The sequence below is a fragment of the Vicugna pacos genome, chromosome 7, assembly GCF_048564905.1.
Source record: "Vicugna pacos chromosome 7, VicPac4, whole genome shotgun sequence".
Classification (NCBI taxonomy): Eukaryota; Metazoa; Chordata; class Mammalia; order Artiodactyla; family Camelidae; genus Vicugna; species Vicugna pacos.
The window spans coordinates 50,176,260-50,189,596 of NC_132993.1; the positions used below are offsets into that span (position 1 = coordinate 50,176,260).

Here is a 13,337-nt window from a genome sequence, read left to right on the forward strand (position 1 = left end):
TAAAGGGTACATACTAGTACCATGCTTTATCACTGTTGATGTTGACATGGCTGAAACAGTGTTCACCAGACTTCTCCACTGTAAATTTTCTCTTCCTCCCCCTTTCCATATTACTGTTGGAAGGAAGTAACTATGCACGACGCACAGGTAAGGAGTGGAGAGGTAATACTGCCTCTTTTAGGGTAAATATCTACATAATTTGAGGGGAATTCTTGTGCACTTATTTATACTTCTTTCTCCAGGGATTAGCATAGTGCCCTCATCATCATAGGCTGTTATGGATTGCAAGACTAGGTTTGAATGAAAATTTCTCCTCTAAGAAAATGGATAATATTCTCTGCATTTTAGCAGGAATAAAATGCTGTATGCTAAATTTCCATTTGTTTTTTAATATTTGTTACAGAAGGGAAGATAAATGAGGTATTTGTGGTGGTGGTGATGGTAGGTGTTTTGTAGTTTTCTTTACAAGAAATGGTATTGCTTAAATTTTATTATTGTTTTAAATGTTTGTGGCACCCCTTAGGAGACCTCCCACTCCACTTATTAACCATATTACTTATTTTGGCCAATGAAATGTTAACAGAAATGATGTGTGCCACTTTCAAATGGAGTCTTTAACTTTCCTGTGGTTCCTCTATTTCTCTTTGCCCTCAGCCATTAGATCAGCATTTTTCCGGATGAGGATGGCCCCTTCCAGAAATGAAGGCCACAAGGAGCCCTCCATCAAATCACAGAGGACATAAACGTAAGTGAGAAATAAACCACTGAGATTTGGGGTTTTGTTGCTACCACACCTTTACCTAACCTATCCAGTCTGATTGCTAAGTCCTTCCTGAGTTCCTTAAATTGGACCACCAAGTGCCGTACTGTGTTAATTCTCACAGGTGGTCACCTTTGGGGTACAGCTAATCAGACCCATTTGTGTTTGGTTACGACACAAATATGTTTAAAAATGGTTATCCATTATGTTTAAAAATAAACATTTTTTAATGAATGAAAAAATCCCATCCTTTAGTTATGACACTACCAACAAAATTAACCAAACACCCACTACGTGCAGAACCCTGGAGCAGATGCTGTAAGATTTTTTCTGAATGCTAATTTTAGGATGATGCCATTTAAAAAGTAAAGATGTAATGTTCAGAAGTAATAGATAAAGACATTCAGCTAGAATAATACACAGAGGTGGCTCTTACTATGAAGTGAATGACGCTTAAGGGGCCCTCATTTGCGCAGATGCCTTCTAAGGCCCTATATTCATGATTTAGTATTATTTTATTTTCAAGGGCCCCAGATATGTATATGCATCAGACCCCACCAATCCTGGCTCGTTCCTTGTATACTACCAAACATGAAAGGATGAAAAATAGAGCTGTAAGAATTACAAGAATGACAGGCAACATTCTCACAATCTGTGCATCTGACCTCCCAGAAAGGACTCTGTGCAAGGTGGCCCTCGAGTTGGGTTCTCCAGTCATATTTCACTCTGAGTCAGCATGTGCATCTATAACAGGAGAAGAGGATATAATCCGCATTAGGCAGAGCCTCTCGAAATCAGAAACTACCCAACCTGCAAGGCCAATTCTGTTCCATGTCATTTTCCCTTCACGTGGCTTTCATTTTATTTGAAACCCAAAAAGTCTTTGAGCACATTATTAGTCCTCTTCATGGAAGTTCCAGTTTCCATTGAGATCATTTTTTTTCCTAGAAGTAATTTCATTTTGAAAATAATTTTTCTCGTATTTGCTGATAATACTTCCTTGGGAGGTTTAAGTGACTATTTTTTTCTGAGTTAATTTTGTCGGTTTCTAGTCCTGCAACAATGAATATTGTATTGCTCATCATCTGTTCAGGAATTCCCACTGAAGGCAGAGGTGTGTGCAGTAATGGAGGTTGTAATGTGACCCGTTAAGAAATTCTTTCCGTTGCTAAATTTTGAATAGAAACTAGATGAATATGCTGCCTCTATTTTTATAATAATTCCTTTCTTATGCAAAAACGTGTGGGTCATAATAAGGCTTAATCACAACCCATTGCTCATTTATGAAGTACTCTGAACTGCAATTAGTCACATACAAATGTGAAGTGCTGTTATCATGAGCACGTTAGCAGGCTGTCAAACCAAGTTTTTGAATTATGAAACAATCAGAGAAAAGCCTTTGGTTTTTATACTTTCACAGTGAGTGTCTTTTAAAAAAAATAGTTTTCATATCTGCATAAAGGTGAACTATGTGCCTTAAATCTATAGCTAACCAGTTTACATTGAAAGAAAAGATTTCAAAATCTAGATATATATTTAACAATATGTGCCTATATTTATGCACAATATTGGTGGGTAAATTAGAATCCTTAATATAAAATAATTCTCAAATAAATTTTATGCCAATAAAGTTAAAGTAAGAACATGAACATATTAATAGTATTTGTAGGTTGTTTTTCACTATACTTGAACTAATCAAGTTTTATTTCAGCTCTTATAAAATGTTAACTTATGATGTGAAAGTATAAATTTAACGTTACCTTTTGAACTTGGGGTATTCAACCAGCTGCATAATGTTGTTTGCCGTATGAATAAATATATACAAATTTTAGGATGCCTTTTTGAAGGAATCTATTCTCAATCCTCTAAGAGTTAAGGTTTGCTTCCAGCTGTGGAAAATCTAAATAAACAATGCCTTGAGCAAAGTAAAAGTTTTATTTATTTTTTTTTAACACAATAAGAAGTCTGGAGATAGGAAACTGCTGGTATTGGTTTGGTAGCTAAAGGATAGAAAGGCAAGGTTTTGTGATTTTTCAAGGCCTTTTCTTATTGTCAAAAATGGCTGTTGCAGCTCCAGCCATCCAATATACTTTCTAGAGGATAAGAAAAGGCAAAGGTGCGGGGAAATATTAAAAGGGTAACACTGTATCAAGGAAACAGAGACTTTCTCAGAATTCCCAGACTACTACCTAGTTCTCACTGACCACAGCTACGTCACCACATCAACCCAGAGAGAGGCTGGGATACTAAATTTTTTTTCATATGTATTTATTTACTCTTTATTTTTCCAGCCTCTATAACTAGACAATGACAAGGGAAAAAACATTTGAATGGGTGAGTGAACCAACCTATAATATCTGCCAGAACTCCAAAGCTAAGTTAAAAAAAAATGATATTGACTCTACCAGAAAAATTTTGTTACTCAATATTTTTAAAAAGACTATGCTTTATTACAAAATTTCATGGAGTTTCGGAAATTTGTGACCCTGATTTTAGTAATCACATCTAATCCACACAATTTTACAAATGAGGAAACAGTTCCAGAAGTTTTAAGTAAGTAACCCAAGACTGCAATTGGGTCTTATTTATTCCTCAAACCTCGCTCTGATCTAACACACACCTTATATGTCAGCATCTTCCTCCAAGTGTAACCCCAGGCCACTCTGCCTTTTCTTTTTAGAAGAAAGAAAGGAAGGAAGGAAAGGAAGAGAGGGAGGGAGGAACAGGAAGGAAGGGAGGAAGAGAGAAAGGAAGAAAGACAATTATGCCTACCATTTTCCTCTAACTTATTCCCTTCTTCTGAGCCAAAATTCCATATGTGGTAAAAGTTTTCCAATACATTTAATCTCATTGGGATTAGTATATAAAGACAGTTTAACATCACAACCCTCCTTTTCTGCTGTCCCATTCTAAATCTGCTGTTATCTTTGCAGTTACTACTTCTGAACCTTCAGAATATTGGAATGTTCCTTCCTTCTCTAGAGATAATTGTAATTGCCTAAGGAGTACATTCTCTTCTGTAATTCCTTGTGGCTGCCTAAAAAGATAAGATACAGCTATAAAATAGTCTTAAGAAAATTCAAGTTAGAAAAAAATATTAATTTGGGGACTGATTATTTTAAAAAATTGTTTTGTAACAGTTTTGATCATTGAAATCTATAATCATGTAGTGTTAAATATAATTGAAAACTCTGGGAATTTTTCATAAAATTTATGAAGTGTTTAAAAATTTTAATCTCTGGATTTTATTGCATAATGAGCTCTTCTAGCGACTTCAAAATTCCCAGTTTTCATTTTCATGCAATCAAGAACACACAGAAAACATTAAGTAAATTAATTCCCATTATACCATTGTCTTTTTTCTTTTAATAATTCATGGTAATGTGGATTTCAAATATTTAAGCATTATTTCTTCCAGACAAAAGAATAGCAGTAAACAGCTTTTGAATTATCTGAGTGTCATTGGCAGAAACACCAAGATTTTATAACTGAATTTTCATAAATTGTCATGTTACTCTGAACAGAGTATCAAGTATAAGACAATGATGGAGCAGAGTAGACGGTAACATGAACTTGTCCTAGGGTGACACCCCTCAGATGTCAAGTCTTCTATTGGACAAATGAGCAACTTCACTATGAAGCCGTAGAACTTATATTTTACTCTATAAAAAGGAAACAAAGCCCTACAGATATAAAGACAGTGAACAAGCAACAATCTGACAGTGAATTCTGATGGCATATTTGCTTTCTCTAAGTTATGCATGATTACAAACAACTCCCATCAATCTCAAAGTTTTATTTCATGCTCATGAAATTGGTCCTAGGCAGGTCAGCTGCCAGTCTCCTCCATGATGTGTCTGTTCCAGGGCCTAGACACATGGTGCACGCCTATCTCAAAAGTACATTCTTGGCAGAGGGAGCAATGCTATGGTGAATACTGGTTTTAAAAATTTCTGCTTTAAAGTTGCATACATCAATTCTCCTCATATTTCATTAGTGAAGGCAAGTCACTTAGCCAAGTCTAACTTCAGCATAGTAGAAAGTATAATCCTCTCACAGGGAAGAGCCTCAAGTAGTATTGATAACACTATAATAATAGTATGTAATGAGGATTTCCAATACACCAGGTACCAGGCTAGGTGACTAGAACAGAGATTGTCCCATGTAATTATTATAACAACCCTAAAATTTGGCTACTAATAATTGTTACCATTTAAGAGGAAATTAAGACAGAGTAAATTAATACTAAAATCCCACAGCTAACGAATGAATATTGGCACCTAAATTCAAACACAGGCAGTCTGACTCCAGAGCCTAGCTCCTAACCAGCATGCTTAAGTAGCACACAAAGTCCTGTTCCACAGTTTACTGATTATGGAATTCAGGAGGTGAAAGATGCAATATTGGAAGTATGAGATAAACAAAGGAAGCTCATTAAGACTTTAGCACTAAGTCAGCAAGTCCTGGTAATATAACTATTCAATAAACTTGGTTACTTACTATGCATCCCTTGCAATATCCTTAACGGTATAGAAAGAGACATTCCTGGGGATTGAGGCTAAGAAGACCAAGAAGGATTAAGTGAGACAGGTTATATTTATAGAAGAAAACAAAGATCAAGACCAAAGGGACTGAAACTAAGTAAGATCTGGATGTCTGGCCTTTCAGGCTACTGAACTACCTGTTCCTAGTTATGAGGAATTTGTGGTCAAAACTAAATTTACACAGGATGTTCCTTTATTTGTAGGTGTCTATACTAAAGCATTTTCTTAAATCTTAAGATGGTAATAGTTTTGTTTACAATATGTACTTGTGACTCATCCTCAACTGATGCCACTTTATCACATCTGAAATTAAGTAGATATTGCTTCTGGCAATAATAACCATCAGAAAGAACCATTCTGACATTGCTGTTGTGATGACATTGGTGTTATCATCTTCATCACAGCAGCTAGCATTCAATGAGATTTAGTAAGTATCAGGCATTTTGCTATACATGCATCATTTCAGTCAATCCAAATAATAACTCTATGAGAAATGTCTCAGTGTTATCCATCTTCTGCAAATAAGGGAACTGAGTCTTTAGGGGTTAAGTAACTTGCCTAAGGTCACAGATCTGGTAAGTGGTAGGCCAGGATTAGATGCCAGCTCCGTCTGACACTATAGCCAGCTTTTATATAAGTGCCTGGGCAGTTACTTCCTTTGTCCTACTTGTAGCACTCCAGATGAGTTAAGAGGCGGCATGAATGTATAAAATTAAAGCCTACATTTACACAATTACATGAAAGGTATTTAGAATCAATTGATAAGTTTTTTTCCCCCAAAGTGACAGCTTTACTTTTTTACCCTTTTCACCCCATTGTTTCTTTCACTAAGTCCCATACCTATCAGAATAAGAAAGAATCTGATACTGATTATATTCCAGAGCAAATTGATTTCCATTTTACTCATCATGGGGAAGATAAGCTTGCTGCTATTCCTATTGAATTGTTTCTAGGAGCTGAGTGTGGACCAGTGATTATGTTTGCTATGCTGCTACCCAGTTTTCCAGGTTGTTGGTTCCCCTCTTTCCCTACCAACCTAAATTGGCCCAGTCCTCTCTATCTTGCCCCAATGGACCCAGTTGCTTCTCCATCTTTCTCTAGCTCTTCAGCAAAAAAGTGTCCAGGTGTATCTGCATATGCACTCAAAACCTAATTATCATGTAAACTTATCACTCAAGATGTTGTATACAGTTGATCCTTGAACAATGCAGCAGTTTGGGTGCCAGCCCCGCACAGTGAAAAATCCACATGTAACTTTATGATTGGATCCCTGACAACTGATCCAATATCTGCAAATTCAACCAACTGCAGATTGTGTAGCACTGTAGTATGTAGTTACTGAAAAAAATCTGCATATAAGTGGACCTGCACAGTTCAAACCCATGTTGTTCAGGAGTCAACTATATTTGTTATATTCCTATTATTCCTGAGTTCTAATTCTGGCCCTGTGCTACACTAGAAATGGGAATGTTTTTGTTTTTAACTAAAAATTAAGTTAGACTTGGACTAGAAATCACATTCTGTAGCAAACCACTCATCTTGTATAGACGAATAGATGACTGAATGGATAAATAAATGAACACAATATTAACTGAGCACGTTATTAAATTTTTCAGTTCATTTTGGGTTCCAACCTTAATTGCTCATTTATACCCTGCTCTTTATCATTTGGGCTTTTGTGTAATTGGTAATCAGTAGGTGAGCTTTAGAGTCACATTTTCACTGTAATTTCAGTTTCATAGTAATTGGAGCACATTTTCAGTTTAAAGGGAATATTTCATCCATTCCCTCCAGAACTACTCTCTTCTTAGTCTGGCTCTGTGCCCAGAAGGCTGCCCTCTGCAGACTGCATCATCTGGGCTCCCTTGCCTTTGGGCTCCTGGTTAGGTTTTGCCTGTGGGAGGCTCAGAGAGAGAAGTCATACCGTAGTTAGTGCAACCACTCCAGCGCTGTCTGCTGGGCGATAATTTGGCAGTGACTGCATTCTTCTTCTTCAGCCTGTAGTTCCCACAGATGCAGCTCTCACAGATTCTGCTCAACTACTTTCACCCCTCAGCACCTCAGGCTGAGGGACATTAAGGACTTGCTGCTGTTGCTGGACTGTAGGTCCTTCTCTGACTTGTTGACTCCTCTCACACTGCCCATGTCTCTATAAGCAGTCACTCAAAACCTTCTTTACCACTTTGATTGTGCCACCTGTTTTCCTGTTTAGACTGTAATGTAGGCTAGAAACCACCTGTACTAAAAATAAGGTTTTAAATCACTCAACCTCACAATGCTCTGATTACAGCTACCCTATAGCACTGTCATCACCACAAGAGTAAGACTGGATAACTGTTTTAAGGCGAATCAGGGAGCTCACCAGAGGCAAAATTCTAAGGTAACTCAAGAACACTGGATTTTCCCATCCAACATTATTTAAGGTACGTAGGATATGTGTATTCCTCCAAGTTTTAGCCTCACCAGAAAGGAAAAGACCACTATTTCTGTAGGTGTGTATGTATGTGTTTCAGCTTAAGCTGTGCATGTGTATCTTCAATGGGTAAATCTAACACAATGGTAATAACATTGACATGACAAGTGGCAGGTTGCATGGAAATGGAAATCCTTCATATAAAATGTGTGAATTATGGACCAAAATAAAAAGGTCTGTTTTTGAAGTACTCATCACAGAAAAACATTCTTTACAATATAGTGTGTTCTCTGGGCCATGATTGAAGAAAGTAATATTCCTGTCAGTCTTCAAAAGAGGGTGTTCAATACTCTCAACTCCAAAGGCAAATTTAGAGTGGATGGTTTACACCATAATGAGGTGTTAAGAGAATTGGAAGAATAGAAAACTTTACCATGTATGAAGAAAAGGACAAAATGTGGTTCCTGTCCCATTTGGTTATTTCATTATCTCATATCAAAACTACCAAACAACTGAGAAAAAAAAAAGCCAGTCTGTTGGGAAAATACCAAAGTAATAAATAAAAGTCTTTAATGAATGCAAAATAATCAGCAAAATGTAGGTGACCCAAGGAATGAGAATTAGTTCCCTAGTAAAGTAAAAAAAAAAATTTAAACTTCTGTTGGTTTGGAACTGTATGCTTTCCTATTATCCCTCCAGTCTTGGTATTTACTTCTGTTTTTTAAAAGGCAACGTCAGCAATATGTCTCTTATGGATGCTTTTGTTTTTATAACTTAAAGACATTGACTTTCCCAGAATGAATTCAGGATATGGTAAATTCCCCAGGGCCATCAATAACATCTTCCTACTCTTCAAAAAGAGACTTTGAAGGAAGCTGTTCCAGATGGTGGTATAGGAAGAGCTTGAACTTACCTCCTCCCATAAATACAATAAATATACACCTACATATGGATTAATTCCCTCTGAAAAAAAACCCCTGAGAACTAACTGAACACTGTTTCTCCACAAGAAAGAATTAAAAGGATAACAGTAAGTTGGGTAGGAAAGGCAGTGAAATGCTCTCATCCAAAAACCCCACCCCTGCATGGTGACTTGCAATAGGGAGGGATCTCATACAGATAGGTACTTCTGAAGAAGCAAGGGGTTAGCACCCCACATCAGGCACTCCAGTCCCTGAAATCTATACCAGAGAGAGGAGCACCCAAGATGCTGGCTTAGAAAACTAGTAGAGCTGACATCCAAGTGTCCCAAAGTGCTATAGGAAACTGGGACTCTCCTCTTAATCTTAAAGGGCTCCCATGCAATCTCAGTCACCCTGAGACTCAGAGAAACAACAGCAGTTTGAAAAGTGCCAAAACTATATGTGAAGGAGAGTCACTTGTGAATATAAAAACATAATATAGAGGATAGGAATGGTGGAAACACTCACTGGAGACTAACACACTAACAGATACCACTGTACTTCCACCAACCTGCCAGCACAGGCAGATAAACTAGGACATCGGGGCAAGAAATCGTGGGCACTATCCTGCCACAGTGCTGAGGTCAGAGAGCTCCAGTGGCTGTAGCACTCCTCCACTCCCAGGCTGGGGTAGGTGGGCTTGAACAGTTGTGTCTTTCTCTTGCTCCAGAGCTAGAGTCTGCCCAACACAACACTCCTCTGCCCACTGGCTGAGGCAGTGGTATTCTCCCAGTCCTGGCCTAAAGCCAACACATGTGCACAGACAAAGCACTTTGATACTGCGACACTGAAGGCAGTGGGCACACACAGTTGTCATTTTCCTGCTGCCTTACTAAAGCCAGAGAATAAACCTCACCTCCTACACTCTCCAGCTACCTAGCTAAAGCCGTCAGGTGCATGTGATTCACACAGAGGACACATCTTGATCTTTTGGCCCTGGTGGTCAAGGGGGCTGGCATTCCTGAGCTCCACAGGACTATAATAATCAGAATAATCTTGGCAGGTTACCACCCCCAGGGCACTGCACCAACAATTGAAACACAACCCCAACTTTCCAGTGGAAAAAAACCAGTTTACTTAGTCTGAACCTTCACCCTACAAGACAGGCTTCAGTTTACTTTCACACAGAAGGCTAAGCAGATGCTTTCAGGACACATAGCAGGGAGACACCAACCTTGCACATCCCCTTAGCCTCACTACAGTTTGGCAAGGCTTCCCAGAAAGGAACTTATGCACACATCAGGAACCCCAATTTTTGCATCTGTTCCCAAAGGACACTTTTAGATCTCCTGGTCTGGAGGACAGCAGGGATTAAGATTGCAGCCCTCAGGACTGAATATATATGCATACTTTAAAAGCTGCTGCCTGAGAATCTAGCATCCAATGAGCCTGAAACTCAGTGCTAAATGAGATTTCTCCCATTGGAACACTGATAGGTCTTGGCAAACCCTTAACAATAAGAGCATATAGGAAATAAATTAGGCAACACCTCTTGCAGAGCCAGGACAGATAAATGCCCTGAAACCCGCCATCCCCACATAATGGATAGGCCACAACTGGGCTAGTGAGCACCCAAGATCCCCACTCCTTGCAGCAGTCAAACCTTAATCTGCCTGGGTGGGTGCCCTGAGCATGCTCTCATTGCATAGTAGTCACAGCCCTATCACAGCCAGTGAGTTCACACAGCCCACACAGGAAATGCCCATAGAGTACCTGACTCTGGCGATCAGGAGAGATTGTGCTTCTCAGTTACATGGAAAATTTCCTACACAAGACTACTCCTTCAAGACTTAGGGAGGTAGGTGTTTTACCTAATACATATAGACAAACACAGAGAGATATGTAAAATGAGGAAACAGAGGAATATGTTCTAAACCAAAGAACAAGGCAAATATCCAGAAGAAGACCTAAATTAAATGGAGATGAGCAACCTACCTGACAAAGAGTTCAAGGTAATAATTGTAAAGATGCTTGCTGATCTTGGGAGAAGAATGAATGTACACAGAGAACTTCAACAAAGAGAGATAATATAAGAAAGTACCAAACAGAAGTAATAACTGAACTTAAAAACACACTAAACAGCAGTTCAACAGTAGAATGGATGAAATAAAGACATGAATCATTGAGCTGGTAGACAAAGCAAAGAAAAACATTCAGACAGAGCAGCAAAGTGAAAAAGAGAATAAAAAGAAGGGAGGCTACCTTAAGGCACCTGTGAGGCAACATCAAGAGGATTAACATTGACATAATAGACGTCTCAGAGGAGAAGAGAGAACTAGCTGGAAATGTTATTTGAAGAAATAATGGCTGAAAACTTCCCTATGCTTGGGAAAGAAGCAGATCCACGTTAAGAATGCCCAGAGAGTTCTAAATAAGATGAACCCAAAGAAAATCACACTGAGACAAACAATAATTAAAATGGTAAAATGACAAAGAGAGAATCTTAAAAATCTCAAATAATTTAACTTTACATTTACAGGAACTAGGGGAAAAAAAGCCCAAAATTAGTAGAAGGAGGGATGCAATAAAGATCAGATATTAAAAAATGAAATAGAGACTAAATAAACAATAGAAAAGATCAATAAAACCAAGAACTGTTTTTTTGAAAAGATAAGCAAAATTGGAAAACCTTTTGCCAGACTCATCAAGGGAAAAAAAAACCCAGAGAGACAAAAGTAAATAAAATCAGAAATGAAAAATAAGAAATTACAATCAATACTATAGAAATACTAAGGATCAGAAGAGAATACTGTGAATAATTAGACAATATATTAGACAATCTAGAAGAAATAGATGTTTCTCAAAACGTAAAATCTTCTGATACTGAATCATGAAGAAATAGAAAATCTGAATAATCTCATTACTAGTAAAGAAATTGAATCAGTAATCAGAAAATACTCAAGAAACAAAAGTCTAGACCCAGATGGCTTCACAGGTAAATTTTACCCAACATTTAAACAGTTAATACCTAGCCTTCTCAAATTTATTTTCAAAAATTGAAGAGGGGGAGACACTTCTAAACTTATTTTATGAGGCCAGCATTACACTGATACCAAAGCCATATATAGACACTACAAGAAAAGAAAATTGCAGGCCAATATCCACAATAAACATAGATGCAAAAACCCTCAACAAAATATTAGCAAACCAAATTCAACAGCACATTAAAAGGATCACACACCACGATCAAGTGGAATTCATTCTAGGGATGCAAGGATGGTTTAATATCCTCAAATCAATAGTGTGATACACCAAATTAACAAAACAAAAGATAAAAATCATATAATTATCTCACTGGGTGCAGAAAAAACATTTGACTAAATTCAGTGTCCATTAATGATAAAAACTCTCAACAATGTAGATATTGAGGGAATAATAAAGGCCATATATGACAAACCCACAGCTAACATCGTACTCAACAGTGAAAAACTGAAAGCTTTTCCTTTAAGATTAGGAACAAGACAAGTATTCCCATTCTCACCATTTGTATTCAGCATAGTATTGAAAATCTTAGCCACAGTAATTAGGCAAGAACAAGAAATATAGGTATCCAAATTGGAAAGGAAGAAATAAAATTGCCACTATTTGCAGAAGACATGTTACTGTAACTAGAAACCCAAAAGATGCCATCAAAAAACTATTAGAACTAATAAAAGAATTCAGTAAAAGTTTTAGGGTATAAAATTAATATACAGAAATTTGTTGCATTTCTATGCATTAATGACAAACTATTAGAGAAATTAAGAAAACAATCCCACTTACAAATGAATCAAAAAGAATAAAATACCTAGGAATAAATTTAACTAAGAGTATGGAAGACCTGTACTTAGAAAACTATTAGACATTGATGAAAGAAGTTGAAGACGACACAAATAAATGGAAAGATATACTGTGCTCAGGGATTGAAAGAATCAATATCGTTTAAGTATCTGTACTACCCAGAACAATCTACAGATTCAATGCAATCCTTATCAAAATATCAATGACATTTTCCCATAGAACTAGAACAGATAATCCTAAAAGTTGTATGGAACCACAAATGATACTGAATAGCCAAAACAATCTTGAGAAAGAAGAACAAAACAGGAGGTATCATGCTACTTGATTCCAAATCATGCTACAAAGCTACTATAATCAAACACAATAGAGAACCCAGAAACAAATCCATGCTTATATGACCAATTAATTTATGTCAAAAGAGACAAGAATATACAATGGGGAAAAGATAGTCTTTTCAATAAATGGTGTTGGGAAAGCTAGACAACTACATACAAAAAAATGAAACTGGACCACTTTCATACAACATATACAAAAATAAAATAGATAACAGACTTAAATATAAGACCTGAGACCATAAAGTTCCCATGAGCAAACTTAGGTAGTACACACTTTGACATCAGTCTTGGCAGTATTTTTTGTATATGTCTCCTCAGGCAGGGACACCAAAATCAAAAATAAACAAATGAGACTACAACAAACTGAAAAGTTTTTGCATAGTGAAAAGCCATCAATAAAACAAAAGGGCAACCAACTGAATGGGAGAAGATATTTGTAAATGATATATCTAATAAGGGATTAATATTGAAAATATATAAAGAACTTATACAAATCAATATCAAAAAAATAAACAACCCAATTAAAAAATGGGCAGAGGATCT

The 13,337-nt window shown here is 37.0% G+C and overlaps 1 long non-coding RNA gene across 1 annotated transcript in view; it reads left to right on the plus strand.

Moving 5' to 3' along the window:
* LOC107034310 (uncharacterized) overlaps window positions 1-13,337 on the plus strand; it is a 44,105-nt gene that overhangs the window by 2,668 nt on the left and 28,100 nt on the right. Inside the window, exon 2 of the long non-coding RNA XR_001459842.3 lies at window positions 655-745. This is a non-coding gene — a long non-coding RNA (uncharacterized lncRNA). The remainder of the gene's footprint in view (window positions 1-654; window positions 746-13,337) is intronic.